This window comes from Camelina sativa, chromosome 2 (assembly GCF_030686135.1).
Source record: "Camelina sativa cultivar CO46 ecotype springtype chromosome 2, ASM3068613v1".
NCBI lineage: Eukaryota > Viridiplantae > Streptophyta > Magnoliopsida > Brassicales > Brassicaceae > Camelina > Camelina sativa.
Genome location: NC_141881.1, coordinates 17,502,602 through 17,519,609, shown reverse-complemented (window position 1 = coordinate 17,519,609; position 17,008 = coordinate 17,502,602). Strand labels below are relative to the sequence as shown.

Here is a 17,008-nt window from a genome sequence, read left to right as displayed (position 1 = left end):
TATTAGTACTATTTTGGATCGAATCAGCAGTATGTATTATGATGTGTTCCACTGTTTCCTATATACACTAACGTTATTACCTATTTCTAATTTACCATCTCGTTGTGTACTTTTACATTTAAATCTACAAATGAATGCATGGGTGCGCCGGTCCAAATAAACCTTTTTTGTCAATTAGGTTATTTTTTTTTATCAATTAGTCAAGTGTTTACGTGACTTAATGTTTAATATCAACTAGTGTTGCATGGGCACAAAAGAGATGCAAACGGTGATGTTGATAAAGTCCATGTGAGATTCAGGGAGAGAATCAAGAAAAAAAAAAAAAAAAAAAAAAAATCCCAAATAGGAATAGGATCAAATACACTCTCTTCTAAAATGCTTTGGGGATACAATAACACGACAAATTTAGGCTTGAGTATATCGAGAAAACTGGAGAGAACCTCCCATTAACATTTTAGAAGAGTTAACAAACTTCGACACAAGCTTGAACGGTTGCAAGAAGACTTCCATTACTTGTAGTAAACTTTTTCTTTCACCATCATTTGTCTTTTTTCTGTAAACAATAAGTCATTGTCAATAACACGACAACATGTTAATGAACAATGAGTTATGACTATTACTATAATCTACAAAAGTAAATTTTTTTGTTTTTCTGACCGTTGATGAAGAGGCGGCAGTGAATATTATATTTGACATTTTTGTTCACACGGATTTATTTTTCCCTTAAACTAGTTTCTTATATATGGATCATTATTGTCTTTCTCTTTCAATGCTAAAGATTGTGACTGTTAATTTCAGAAAGAGAAAAGAGATTACTAAGGCCATCATTAACGGGGCATCAGATGGAGTGTTCTAAGCCCGTTTTTAATATAAAAAAATTGGTTTGTGGTCTAAGATCAATATTTTGGGTTTTAATGTAGAACAGTTTTAATCCCAGCTCTAGGAAACGTGTCAACACGTGAGTCACTGTTTTTTTTTGTAATTGAGAGATTTTTTCATTTCTCGAAGGAGATGGATTTCGAGAAGAGGAAAGCTGCGATTAGCTTCAATTCGTTCATCGGTGACTGATAAATCTCCCAAAGGTTATCTCGACAAACCCATCATACCTCTCCTCGACACCATCAACCACCACCCATCTTACTTCACTACAAGTTCATGCTCAGGTCGACTCTCAATCCTCTCTCAACCCAAACCAAAATTGAACGATTCAACTAAGAAGAAAGCTCGTGGTGGGTCATGGCTCTACATCACGCACGACCCAGCCGATCCGGATTTGGTAATCTCTCTCCTTTTCCCTTCAAAGTCAAATCAGATTGACCCACCAGTCGGGAATCACATCTTGCGGCGATGGCAAAAGGGTAATTATAGCTATACGATGTTCAATTCGAATGGAGGTTCCTTTGGGTGATACACAGAAGCTGATGGTTTCACCTGAGTATGTGAAGTTTTTAGTTGATATTGCTAATGAGAAGATGGATGCAAATAAGAAGCGAACCGATGGGTTTGGTGTTGCTTTGACTAGTAATGGTTTCAAGAATCCAGATGCAAATTATGACAACCCGTCCTGCGGATCCCACTAGCCCACCGCTAGCCGCCCCAACGGACCGTCCGTGGATCCTGCTAACCCCCCGCTAGCCGTCCCAATGGACCCTAAGCTGGCCCTGCAGGGCATCGATCCTAACCCATCACTATGGATATCCGAATCCACCAGTAGGTTATTGGTGCGCCAGGCGTTCCTCGAACCCTGGTCCCCACCCTTTAACAACGCCTGGCGCACCAATAACCTACTGGTGGATTAGGATATCCACAGTGATGGGTTAGGATTGATGCCCTGCAGGGCCAGCTTGGAGTCTGTTGGGACGGCTAGCAGTGGGCTAGCAGGGTCCACGTACGGTCCGTTGGGTAGCTAGCGGTGGGCTAGTGGGGTCTGCGGGATGGGTTGTCACACAAATGATGTGGATGAAGATGATAATTATGAGAATCTAGCTGGAGATCATGATTTAAGTATCAACAATGGAGACTTGCATCATGGTAAGTTTTGTTATATCCCTATGTTATTGTTGTGTTAGTAGATAGCTTGAGCAATGAGATTAGGATATGCTACAGTCTGTAATATAGTCTTGTTTAGTTTATACTAGAGGTAGTGTATCCTATGGTTGAGAGTTTTGAGTTATGTCTACTTGGTTTGCAGGATAACTTTCAAATTTTAAACGTGATAGCCAGTTTCCGTATCTAAATCATTGCCAGGGCTTCACCAAGATCTCATACTGCTCTCGAAATTATCCATAGTCGGGGAAACTGTTGAGAAGCTTTATCTTTGGGGACACTCAGCTTGTACGGTAGATAAAGCAGATCGAAAAGAGGTTATTGTGTTTGGTGGGTTTGGAGGTTTTGGGAGACATGCTCGAAGAAACGAGTTTTTATTGCTCGATCCTTCAAGTGGCACCTTAAAGTTGATTGCAGTCAATGAATCTCCAACAGCACGGCTTGGCCACACAGCTTCAATGGTTGGCGATTTCATGTTTGTAATTGGAGGAAGGGCTGATCCCTTGAACATTTTGAATGATGTGTGGAGGCTCGATATATTTCATGTTTATATTATTATTTTCACTATATCTTTATTCTAAAAACACCAAAATTAGTTTCCCCATTTTTTTAACATAAGATCTTAACTACTGATCTTACATTATTTTTACTATATCTTTATTTTAAGAACACCAAAATTAGTTCCCCCATTAATGATGCCTTAAACCAATCCAAATTTACATTGGTCTTCTTTTTCCCGCCGTATTAGGTATCAATTATGATCATATAAGTATGATGCATACCCAGATACCCGGCCCTGACCCCACCCTCAGCATCCACACCTTCGTAATGTATTTAATTTTTTTTTAATAAAGAAATTACAAAGATTTACATATGGTAAATAATTCTTAATAAATTTACTTGTGGAGATTTGAGAAGGCTTTAAAACGTATTGTCTCTGTACATAATTACAATTTTCCTCAGGATCTTATGATCATGTCTATTTATAAATTTATAATGTAGAGACTACAATAAATATAATGAATTACTGCTAAAATTTTATCATAATCTATATAATGATAGTGTAACATCCCCGAATCAAATATTGTATTTTTGGTGTGGGTGTCGATCGACACCCTTGGTGTATCGATCGACACCATGTGTTACGGTTTGGTCGGGTTTGTTTTAATTGTTGTTTGGTTCGGTTTGGTTCAATTAGAAATCCCTAAATCGCATTTATAAGTGTAGGAGTGACAAAATAAGGGTTTAGAGAGTTTTGTTTGACGCTGTTAAGTGAGAAAAGAGAGAAAAGGAGAGAAAGCATTGGAGAGTGGTTCTGTGAGTTTCTGGGTCTGTTCTTGGCGTTTTTGGAAGGATGTGTGGCTGGAGAAGGAAGAGCTGTTGCTGGGAATGAAGGAGAAGGTTCCTAAGGTGTTGTTTCCACCGTTTCTCAATCCAATCTTCCTGTAAAAGAGGTGAGTGCTTGACCATGGTTGATCTAAGCATGAGATCTCTTTTGTTTGGGTGTTTTCTTTGTTGTTGTGTTGTTTTGCTTGCTTGGGTTCGTTGTTTTCGTGTTTCCCATAGGTTCCCGAGATGTTTGGGTGAGTTTGGGACGGTTTCGAGTTGATTGGAAACGGAGGATCGACGTTCGTGTTCGTGCAGTTCGCGTCTGCAGAAGTAGTGTCGATCGACACCAATGTGGTGTTGGTCGACACCAGATTTTCTAGCATCGATCGACACTGATGAGGCATCGGTCGACACTAGTCTCAACCGAGACTGATTTTTCCTGGTTTGATGTATTGTTGTGTGTTTGTTTGTTTGCTTAAACATGAGATCCTCAAATGCTTGTGTGTATAACCTAGTAGATGGGAGGACGGCCTCACTAAGTATTTATGATAATACTTACGCATCTCAATTGTTGTTTGTGGTGTGCAGGTATGTGACGTGGAATCATGGCGATGAGGAGGAGGATGATCTAGGGTCTCGGTTGTGTGTGTTGGATTTGTCATATTGTTTATGTTGGAACCTTGGTTAGAACTATGCTAGGTTAATGGATAGAATGATTATGAATGTTATTGTATGGTTATTGTTTATTAAGATGATTAATGTTATATGTTTTCGCTGTGCATGTTATTAGTTGTTGGTTATTATTGGTTGGTTAGGAATGTGTGGGTTGGTTGGTTTAATTATATATTATATTTAATTATTAAAAAAAAAGGTCGGGTTGTTTCAGATAGCAATCTAAATTAGTGGCACAAACCATTGTGATTTTTCGTCGTACTTTTTCATAAGAGAATATGTTGAAATTTTTTTGAAAAATAATTTATACGGTTGCGTCGGTTCATTGTTGAGTTGTGTCTTTTCACCATATTTTATTCACATTTTTTCATCACTACTTTTCGTTTTAATAGTTGTGTCTATTCAATATTCGTATCTTTTAAACTCTATATATATATATATTGTCTCTTTCGTTGAAACATATTTTTTATTTATGTTGAATCAAAAACATTTAAATATTAATATCCAATACCTAATGTTATTCTATAATTTAACTAAAGATTTTACAAATGATTATAGCAATATAGAAATATTTAATACAATTGTAAATATGTAATTTAGAGTTGTGTCTATTTATTGTAAATCTTTGTAGAATATGTATTTTATTTTTATAAGTTGTATATTTTTACTATAATTTTCCTTGATACATTTTCACTAAAAATTAAATACATTATATATTTATAATTATTTTATTAGAAAGTTACATTATTTCATTACAACCATTCATTCGATGTACTCACTTAAGATCACTTTGTCATAATAGTTTCTTTTACTAATAATATAAATATTAACTGTTATGATGGTTGCAATTCTTTATCATAATTCTTTATAAAATATCTTATATTTATAATACATTAAACAATATTTTTGGCAAGATTGCCTCAATTTAGTATGACTTTTCATTCTATAACTGTTTTTTTTAGAGTTATGTGTCTTTGTCATATTTTTTTTTTTATCATAAACAATAGTTTTGGTTTTCATTATGATGGTTGTGTTTTTGCTAACACTGAATGTTTAATATTTATGTAGTTTTAGTACTACTTATCTTTTCTTCTTTTAAATACTCTTAAACTATTCTATTACTTCAAATAAATTTACAATATATAACTTTAAATTGAATTGAATTTAACTTGTTTTTATTTGAAATACTTTCCCCGTGACATCGGTAAGTCTAAGTCTTAGTAGGATAAATAGAAAATATAATTAATTGATTAAAGTAAATGGTAACTTTAACTATAAGGAGTTTTCAACTAAGCTGCATGGAATCGGGAGTGGGTACGTGGAAGCGGAAGCGTTTGGAAGCGCATAAGCGATTTAAAAAAAAAAATAGGAAGCGGGTACGCATTAGAAGCATATAATATTATAATATAAAATAATATATATATATATATATATATATATAAAAAATAATAGATAATTATTTAAATTATTGGATGGTGTTGCAGAGCTAGTGCTTAACTAAGAGAAATATTACTTAGGAATTTTTTTAAAAGTCTTCACACATTAATTAAATAATTACGTGCAGAGGATATATATTTTCAGTTGCACAAACACTCTTAGAAATTGTCTAGGCCTGTTGGCTAGTTGCCATTTTTTAAAGTGAGATGACAAGGGTTCGAGTCCTAAAGTGCCTCTTTTTAAACATTTTTTTTGTTTTAATTGATGAAGGGTAAAATGATAATTCCGCCGTCATCTTCATCCTAAGACCTGCGATTTTTAGTAAGCCCTAGCCGCCGCCATTACGGTATTTTGCTTAGTTTATTATGGTTTTAACTCTTTTTACACTTAAGTTTTTCAAATTTTTGGAAGATTCAACATAAAACATCATTTTTTTACATGAAATCAAAAGGTTGAGTTTTCAATAATGTGATATGGTCGTTGACGCTTCCGATATACAATACTAGCGCTTCTAAATCGGGATCGTCGCTTCCATCACGTTTCCAAATGTCTCAATTTTGGAATCGCGATTCCAAGGCGATTCCATAAGCTTCCGGTTCCGGAGGGAGAAACACTCGTGATTTCATACATTATAGGTGTCTATCATAAATATGGAGAAAGAAGGGTGTGTATGTGTCATAGAGAAAGAAGTTTTGTCTTTTTTTTTTGTCATCTGATGTTATTGATAATACTTCAAGGATAAATTGTGAAATACATCTTAAGCCGGCGGAAAACAGATATATCCCGGAGTCTAAAGCTCAAAAGAGGGAGGTTAAGCCGGCGGAGAAACGAAAAGTCCCCAGAAACAACTAGAATTACAAGACAGAGATGTTATAAGCCAGAAACGAAAGAGTACGACTCTAACACTAAGAACAGAGGCAAACTAACAATAATACCAAAGATAAATACTAAGTCTAAACAAACAAATCGAACTTATCTTCTGAAGTTTCTGCGAATGAGTTGTACCAATGCTGCCCACGGCCAACACGTCAATCAACAACTGCTTCCTCCTATCAAAATGAGAGATGATCTCTCCAAACCAGAAACCAGACTTCATAACCTGACAAGCAAGGCTCAATTCAGAACCTCATTACACTTCCAGATGTGGCGAGACGACAGCTGCGTCAAAGAGCGCCTAGATAGAAACCATGAAAAGCAATCCGACATCCTCCAGATTTGGAAACGCTTGATACAAGGAGCGAAACAAAACCACTTCGATGAGCTTCGAATTCAAGAACCGACAATCATCTACATAGTTTACCATCACCAACAACTTCCACCTAAGAGCAGAAGGATTTGAAGCAGAGAACTAAGTATAAACTTCACACAAAAGAACCTCTACTTAGCAAAGGGACGACTAAACGGGAAACTATTAGATAAAACCAGATGAAAAGGTGGCCGAGGGAACAAAGGCGAGGTGACATCTGCCTACAGAAACACACACAAGCCAAACATGCGGCATCAAAACATACTGAAGCACAAGAGCTAGAAAAAGATCTGGTTTGTGAGCAGGCAAAAAATCAATGGCTTGATTCCTTCAATCTCAGATCCGGCACCATCCTCCTCACTAAAGCCACGAACCAAGCAACTCTGAGACGCTCGACCGCTTCCGCAAGACAACCAAAAGCACCGGCTGATTAAGCTAGATAGCAACCCCAATCAAAGGCTAAAACTTCCAATACCTTAAAAAGAGACTAAAGCAAAGCAAAGAAGGAAGAAAAACAAGGAGACCAGAGCCGGTGCTAAAGGGGCCACCACACTCCAGTCTCAGATCTGAAGAAAACTTTGAGCGGCGGCTGTTATTAGGTTTAGACGAGAGAGAGTATCATGTTCTTTTTTAACTCTCTTTGAAAGAAGTTTTGTCTACAGAGTCTAATATGATCATAATCATTTATCATTTTATATGTGGTAGAATACTAGAATTGCCTTTATTTATCTGTGGTTAAATAATAATATCTCGTTGATTCATCATTTGCATTAAATAATAAATCTTTTTTTGTCAACAACTTTAATTGATTAGCTTAAAACAACCAATGTGAAGGAACATCGTTTACAAATAAACTTAGGAGCGGTTCGACCCGTACTTTACGAGCCAAATTATCCGTTTTGGTATTAGCTTGGCGAGAAACTAAAATTAAAGAAAAATCAAGAAAACTCCTCTTATCATTTTGGATCTCTTCCAGGTAGGTTGAGAAGGCAGGCCACTCTGCTGGAAAAGACACCATCTTCACCAAGTCTGAGCAGTCAGTTACGAACATCACATCTCTCTTGTTTGCTTCCATCATACACTTTATTGCCCAGACCAAGGCTTCCACCTCTGCGTGTAGAGCCGACAAGCTACGACGGAGATTTACAGCCCCCATAGTTGGCGAGGGTCTTCACAACGAGAACAAAACCACCCTACTCCTGCATAAAAATCACTATCCTTCCAAGAGCCATCAATGAAACACCTGTAATCCGAATAACTCGTGGTATGTACAAGACCAAGAGGGGGTTGTGGAGGCTCATGTAGAAGTTCTAATTGAGCTGAAGTCCAAGCCTTTTCCTCACTCTCTGCAAGTTGTATAAATTTCAAAATCTTGAAAAATGATTTCTCAAATAAATCATAATTCTGAAATATCAATTCCAAAACCTTGAACAAGAAAATTTTAAATAAAAAACCCCGCAAATATGGAGATCTTTATCCAAAGCCTCAAAAACCTTTTCATTCCTCACTTTCCAAATGTACCATAACAACCAAGGAAACATGGAAGTATTGGCAACCTTCAGCGTTTGCCAGAAAAGATAACCCATATTTGCATATAATGACTCTGATGGGAAAACGCTCATAACCGTTGGAATCTGAGAAAGCGCCTAGGTTTGGATGGCAGGCGGGCAAAGGAAAATAGCATGATTTATAGACTCCTGTGGATCACCACACCGAAGGCACCCTGGGTCACACCCTATACCTCTATCATGTAAATTCCTCGTGACAGCCACACAACCAGAAAGGATTTGCCACATAAAATACTTTAACTTAGGTGGACACTTTACCTTCCAAACATAATCTTGCAAAGACCGAATATCTAGGCCATAAACCTCTACCAGCGGATCCTTATGAATTGTCTAGTAACCCGATTTAACCGTATATTTGCCAGTTTTGGTGAAATGCCAACCTAGAGAATCCACATAATGAGGGGTCCTCAACGACATAGCGCGAATCAAAGAGACACCGGGACAAAGGTAGTAGTGAGCAATTCAATCTTCCATGAATTTGTCCCTGTGTCACTGAAGTGGTCCACGTAAGTGACATGTCAATATTTGAAGCTTGTTGTAAAGCTGGCCTCGGGAATTGAGATGGTATCCAGGGATCTGTCTAAATAGAAGTGGAGGCCCCAGACCCAACCCTTTTAATAAGCCCTTTGTTTACCAGAGGTCGAGCGGAGATGATACTCCTCCATCCATAAGACGGGGAATATGATTTGATAGGTTCTAAAGGATCTGAATTACGGAAATAACTGCCTTTAAATATTCTCGCAAAAAGCGAGTCCGACACCGAGATCAGCCACCATAATTGTTTGGCCAAGAGAGCAGTATTAAAATCATCCACACTCCAAAAACCCAAACCACCATTTGCTTTGCTCGCAAAGCTTATTCCAGGCCATCCAATGCATTCCTCCTGAGTGACCGTTATTACTCCACCAAAATTTTGCTACCGCACTAGTTAATTTTGCCGTGACGCATTTTGGGAGACAAAAACAAGACATCACATGGGTAGGTAGAGCGGTAGCAACCGATTTTATCATTACCTCTTTGCCCCCCTTAGATAAAAGTTTTGAAGACCACCCATTAACCTTGGTATGAAGCCGTTCTCTAACATAAGAAAATAGTTTTGTTTTGGACCCACCCATGCTCTCTGGTAAACCTAAATAAGTGTCCATCCCGCCTAAGGTTGAAATGCCTAAGACTGTTTTCAACTCTTCTTTGGTCTCGTCTGAAACCTTATGCCCAAATTGTAAAGAAGATTTGGTGAAGTTTATTTGTTGACCTGAAACTCCATCATATTGTTTTAAAATCCATAAAATGACCTCACATTGCTCCTTCTTAGCTTGACAGAAAAACAAACTGTCATCCGCAAATAAGAGATGAGAAATAGAGGGGGAGGGCCTTGCCACCTTTATCCCGGTAATCAATTTATCCCGTTTCGCCTTTTAGATATTCATAACCAGAACTTCCATGCACAAAATAAATAAATATGGAAACAAAGGATCACCCTAACAAAGCTCCCGTTTGGGGACAATCAACCCTTATGGCTGGCCATTTATAAGAACCCTATACCGCACTGATTGTATACACCACATTATCCAGGCGATCCATTTCTCACAGAAACCCATCTTCCGAAGTAGGTGAGCATTAAAATGCCACTCAACCCGGTCATAGGCTTTGCTCATTAAATAATAAATCTAAATGTTAAAAAAAGGTAAATGATATATATATATATATATATATATATATTTTGTCAACCACACATTAAGTAGAAGGAAACTTCAAGATTGGTAGCTCAAACTAAAGAAAAAAAGTTTACAAATGAATTTTCTACGATTAAAATTCTAGACGACCGAGCGAGGCAATCTTGGAGTTTGCTAGGGTAAAGAGTGGAAAGAAGAACCGAAGACTTGCAAATCATCTAGTTGGTTAGAGAACGCCGGACAGTTTTCTGGATCTTGGACCATAAGTAAATGATATTTTTGTAAGTTTTCTATGTTTAAATCATAAAGAGAAATTTTGAGAAATTTTGAGAAATTTTCTTTTTGGTGTTCGTTGTTCAAAAATAGAAGCGTGATTTATCTATTTTTAAAATATCCCTTATTAAATGAAAATTTATAAATGTTTATAAAATTTATATCGATTTCTGGTTCTGGATAGTAACTAATATTAGGAGACTCAATCCAAATATTTATAAGATTTTAAAAAGGTTTTAAAAGTTTTAAAGAAAATATTTATAAAATATATATATTAAATTTTATTTATATATATATGATAAATTTTGTAAATTTTTATAAATTTACACATATATTAATATAAATTTTAAAATTTTAGTGGTATTTTGAATAAAATTTATTGAAGATGAGATTTTTTTAGATAATGATTTAATTTCCTAGTAATAAAATAGTGTTGTTAAAGATTTGTGTAGTTCACTTGGGATGATCAATCAGAGCTGTTGTTAAAGATTTAATTGAAGTACGATTACTCAATGGCACAAACTTGAGGTAGAGGCTCTTTGCGGAGATAATGCTTCAGTTGATAAATTTGCTTATAAAATGTTACAAATTCGGCTTTGCAAAGTGCGCATGACTAAATTTTTCTTCGTACAATAAACATGGATGCCCAGACATTTTAATCTTCAAGGGGCACAAAAATGGTAAATATCATGATTTTTATAAACAAGAATGCTCAATCATTTCATTTTCTTGAAGTTTAAGAAAAATTTGTTTGTCTACCTAAATAGCTAATCAGTCGAATCGAATGTATATAGTCTTGGGTAATGATGAAAACAGAATTGTTAGTGCGGGATTTAGCACCCACGACATACCAATCTAAACCGAAGGTAAACTAAACCGAGGGACCCCTTTTTTGGGACAGTTAAATGGGCCTATACGCAAGAAGCCCAACGAAATCATTCAGCCGCCTCAATGAGTCCGACTACTTAGATCGCCCGGCGGCCGACCTAACATGGAAGAAGAAACTTTCCTAATCTTGGTTTGATCTATTACATGGAAGAAGAAACTTTCCTAATATTGGCGCCGTATGTGGGGAGCCTTACACAACAGTTCTACGTTTTTTCCTCTCTACAACAAAAGCTAAAATAAACCAGAAGATCAAGTTCAACTATCCGAACCGCCACCTTGCAAGGCGAATTCCCGGCAGCTCCCGACGAACCAGAAGACGAGTAACCTATCTACGGATTGCCCCAAGCAGTAGCTTTCCGTGGAACCCGATTTCGTTTCAATCCGAGCTCTCTTCTGAAAGATATCACAGTTTCTCTGCAACATACTCTATCCTTTAAATAAGGATCCGTCTGTTTTCGACCAGCCAGCCTCGGGATCGAGTTCCCGGATGAGTACGACGAATCAGGTCGTAAATAACCTGTCTATGGATTGCCCTGATAATAAGCTTTCCATAGAACTCAATTTCGTTTCAATCGGAGTTTTCTTCAGAGAGAAATCGCCTTCTCACTGCCGCATATTCTATCTGTCGAAATTAATATAGATCTGACTGGTCCCGACCAGTCGACCTCGGGGACGATTTACCAGCAGACTCCGCCGAACTAGGTTATTAATAACCTACCTATGGATTGACCAGAGAATAAGCTTTCCATAGAATCCGGTTTCATGTCGATCGGACTTGTCTACCGAGAGATATCATTATTTCTCTCCAGCATACACTATCTGTTAAAACGCAGATCTGTCTTTGTCAGCTTCGGGATCGATTTCCCGACAAAGTACTATGCCCCAGATTACGCATAACCTATCCACGGATAGCCCTTAGCGTCATCTTTCCGGAGAGACCGACCCTGTTTGAGTCCGAGCTCTGAACTAAGAGTTATTGCCTGTTCTGTGCAGCGTGTCTAAAACCCTAAAACGCAGACCAACCTACTTTGGAAGCAATTTCCGAGCAAACCAATTGGAACAAGCTCGTCGACAGATTACCTAACTGAAATTTCAGAGCGGTCTGTCTATCTAGCATGTCGTCCAGCTTGTCACCAATCTCTCCAGGTTGCCCAGCTTGTCGCCTATCTCTCCAGGTCGCCCAACTTATCACCTACCTCTCTAGGTCGCCCAACTTGTCATCTACCTCTCAAGGTCGCCCAGCTTGTCGCCCACCTCGCCAGATCGTCTAGCTTGTCACCTCACCAGCTCGTTCAGCTTGTTACCCACCTCGCCAGCTCGTTCAGCTTGTCATCCACCTCGCCAGCTTGTTCAGCTTGTCGCCACTTCGCCATGTTGTTCAGCTTGTCGCCTACCTCGCCAGGTCGTCCAGCTCATCGCCTATTTCACCAGGACGTCCAGTTTGTCGCCTACCTCAACAGCTCGTCTAGCTTGTCGCCTACCTCTCCAGCTCGTCCAGCTTTTCGCCTGACTGCCTAGCTTCATTCCTAGATCGTTTAGCTTCCAATTATAGCCTGGCGCCTAGCTATCAGCTCGCCGTCATGACTTGTAGAACAGCTTGCCACCTATATAGACGGAACCTAGAGCCGGTATGCATATCAAATTTAAGCCCTAAGGCTTATCTTTCTAATGAGACCGACCTCGTCTCAAACTGCAGTGTCTACCAGAAGATATCACTCTATTTCCGGAACAGACACATCCTGTTCGAAACTAGAGCTGTCAGTTCGTCATCCCGACTTGGAGAGCAGTTTGCCACCGATCTATTGGAACCTAGAGCCGGTATACATATCATTCTGAAGCTCAGAGGTTTATCTTCCCAGAAAAGCCGATCTCAACTCAGTCCGAAGTGTCTACCGAAAGTTATCACCCTACTTCCAAACTGACATATCCTGGTCAAAAGTCTAGCTATCAGCTCGCCATCATGACTTGGAGATTAGTTCGCCACCGATCTAGAAGGAACCAAGAATCAAAATACATAAAAACTTGAAGCTCCGAGGCTTAGCTTTCTATCAAGATTGACCACGTCTCAATCAGTGCTATCTATCAAAACTTATGACCAATTTTACGGAGCAGATGCAGCTTGTCCACAATTGACGGGTCGTCTCACATCGTGACACTATTCCCAGCGATCCAGATAGAACCTTTAGGCGATCTGCATATCAGTGTGAAGTCCCGAGGCTTATCGTTCCAACACGACCAACCTCGCCTGGAGCCAAGCTGTTTCAAGAAATTTATCACCAATCTTCCTCAACTGGTCTAATCTGTCAGAACTCTATATTGCAGAACCGATCTCCGACTTTTAACGACGTTTCCCATCGATCTAGGGAGAACCAGGTGCCGTATTACATATCCATCTGAAGCCCCGACGCTTATGATTCTAACGAGATCAACCTCGCCTCAATTCGAGCTGTTTCAAGAAACTTATCACAGATTTTCCTTAACTGGTGCGATCTGTCAAAACCCTAAATCGCTAATCTGATCTGTCAAGAAAGTCAAACTTTGAAGACGACTTTCTGGCGTTCTAGGAAGAACCAGACGGCGATCTACATGTAAATTTGAAGCCCCAAGGCTTATCTTCCTAACGAGATCGATCAAATCTTCATTGGTGCTCAACATCTGAACTTATGACCAGTTATCTTGATCAGATGCAGCCTGTCCGCAATTGTCAGATCGCCTTACATCATGACAATATTCCCAGGAATCCATATGGAAGATGTAATCAATATGCATATCAGCTTGAAGCCCCGAGTCTCATCTCTCTTACGAGACCGACCTCGCCTGAAACCGAGCTGTTTCAAGAAATTTATCACCAATTTTCCTCAACATGTGTGATCTATCAAAACTCTAAATGACAGATCTGACTTGTCCAAAGAGCCGATTTTGGAAGCAATTTCCTGCCACTCTAGAAAGCTCCAGACGCCGATCAACATATCAATTTGAAGCCCCGAAGCTTATCTATCTAACAAGACCAATTTCATGTCAATCGGCTATTTCTACCAAAAGCTATCACTGTGTTTCTGAAGCAGACACATTTTGTCCGACATATTCATCGAGATAAGTCTTCTATACATTCTTATATGTTAATTTAGTCAAATCAAGTTGCGCTAGATATCCTCATGCCATATAGAATCATCAAAACACATGAACTTGAAAATCATTATTACTTGATCATATGTATTTGATTTGTTATCCCTTTTATCACATTTTATCACATGCCTAGCATTCTTGACTATTTATTCTACGATAGATTTGAGCTCTATTATTGCATCAATCTCTAGTGTAAGAGATCTCTTCAGCATGATGGCATATCTTATCAGTGTGAAGCAAGCATCCTTACTTTAAAAAAAAAAATCAGAATCCAAGACTTATCTCGCAACTGAGCCACGACTCGTAAAAAAAAGAAGCCGAGTCTTGTCTCGCAACCGAGCCATGCCTCGTAAAAAAAAAAACAAAGCCGAGTCTTGTCTCGCAACCGAGCCTTGCCACGTATAAACTCAGTTCGGTTCCGAGCCATGACACGCAGATCGGGTTGTTATTGGCATATTGTGTTCTTCTATGAATTGGATGTGAGATGCTCACCATACCTCTTCTTCCCGTTCTATTTATAGTGAAGGGGGGGGGGAGATAACCGCTGAGTCCTAGTATTTTTTACACCAATCATATTGTAAGAGCATAGTAGCCAAGGACAATCAGATTGCGCTGCGAAACTGTGTCAACATTAAATGCTTCAGTTACACGCAAAAAAAAAAAAAAAAAAAAACTAGGTATACACGAATGTGTATCAAGTTCAGAACCGAACTGATCATCATCGACATCCTGGCCAGATGATCGATTTGCGTTACTACGCAATAAATCTCTGACTTGAGATAAATCGAACCCAGAGAATTCTTTTTTGAATTGTTTCGATAACAAATCTCCAGTGCGAGACAAATCGAACCCAGAGAATTCTTTTTGAATTGTTTCGATAACTCCTTGACGAGAGATAAGCCGAACCCAGAGAATTCTTTTAGAATTGTTTCGTAAGTTCCAGTTCGGACGGATATAAGCCGAACCCAGAGTTTTAAATTTCGCCTTTCGATTTCCGAACTGGAGCAAAGAAGGTAAGCCGAAGTCCTATACTTCGCCCTTCGCTAAAGCGCATTGACGCTCGGGTTAAATTACCCTCAATAAGGATTACTCGGTGTAAGCCGGGAGACGTCCCGCCTCGTGTAAAATTCCGAATAGAGTGAAAACTTTATTTCTTGCAAAAGCAATTTGTCTAAACAAGACAACTTCTCAGTTTGTCTTCGGGAAACTTTTCAGTGCGTCTTCAGACAACTTTTCAGTTCGTCTTCAGACAACTTTTCAGTTCGTCTTCAGACAACTTCTCAGTTCGTCTTCAGACAACTTTTCAGTTCGTCTTCAGACGACTTCTCAGTTCATCTTCGGATAACTTTTCAGTTCGTACTTCAGACAACTTGAGTTTCAGTTATTCCTTCAGACAACTTTTCAGTTCGTCTTCAGACAACTTCTCAGTTCGTCCTACGGAAAACTTCTCAGTTCTTCCTTCAGACAACTTTTCAGTTCGTCTTCAGGAAAACTTCTCAGTTTGTCCTTTAGACACTTTTCAGTTCGTCTTCGAAAAACTTCTCAGTTCGTCCTTCAGACAATTTTCAGTTCGTCTTCGGATAACTTCAGTTTCAGGTCGTCCTTTGACGTCTCATTGTCAGGTCGTCCTCAGACACCTCACTTCCAAGTCAACCTCAGACAGCTTCTGCTTCAGTTCATGATCAGACAACTTCAGTTTCAGATTGTCTGCAGATAACTTCGATTGTAGTTCATCATTACATCATGATCCTGTCTCAATTACCATCTCGATCTGAATCATCATTCATTTCAGAAATCACAAACCTAATGGCCTGCGAAGACTGAGCTTCCTCTTCTGACCTCCGAGATTCCAGTCTCAAATTGCGAGCTAGCTAGTCAGCTATGAAGAGAGCGACCAACTACAAAAAGTCATTATGATCTATGACACGTCTCAACTTGGATTAGCAACTACAACGGTACGTGATGTGAGCACGGGATCAAACACACGCCCAAGAACGCTCGAGCCGGTCCCGGACACCTCTCGGACATTCATATCGCCCGCAGGATAACTCAAACCAAGAGCTCATCCAGGACTTCAAGACATAAGATCAACCACTTCGTCCAAGCATTCGTCCAAGAAGACCGAAAGATCGACTCAGCCAAGGCAACCATCAGCGAGACCGTCCGTATGACCTTCATTAGGATCATGACTCGTACTCTTTTTCCTTACTTCAGGTTTTCCCATGAGGTTTACCGGAGAAGGTTTTAACGAGGCGACGAGTTCTGACGCACAACATCAGTTCGCATGCTCGGAATTCAGTTTTCCTAAAGTTCAGATCGAATATTTTTTCTATAGTTCGGAAACTCGAATGGATAATCGAATCTACCGAACTGGGGGGGGGGACTAATTGTTGGTGCGGGATTTAGCACCCACGACATACCGATCTAAACCGAAGATAAACTAAACCGAGGGACCCCCTCTTTTGGGACAGTTAACCGGGCCTATACGCAAGAAGCCCAACGAAGTCATTCAGCCGCCTCAATGAACCCGACTACTTAGATCGCCCGGCGGCTGACCTAACATGGAAGAAGAAACTTTCCTAATCTTGGTTTGATCTATTAGGAAAGTAGTTATATTCTGTAATCTAGAGAAACATATAAATAAGGGAGATCCCCTTTATTGTAATCCATCCAGCAATTAATACAAAATCCTAATTCTTCATTGTTTATGAGCAAAACCCTACCTTCTTCTTCAAAAAATCATAACTCCT

The 17,008-nt window shown here is 39.0% G+C and overlaps 1 non-coding gene across 1 annotated transcript; it reads left to right on the top strand.

The window, feature by feature from the left end:
* Window positions 1-1,909: 1,909 nt before the first annotated feature.
* LOC104724162 (uncharacterized) lies at window positions 1,910-2,613 on the top strand. The gene is made up of 2 exons (XR_757565.3): window positions 1,910-2,031; window positions 2,192-2,613. It is a non-coding gene; the product is annotated as an uncharacterized LOC104724162 (transcript).
* Window positions 2,614-17,008: the final 14,395 nt, after the last annotated feature.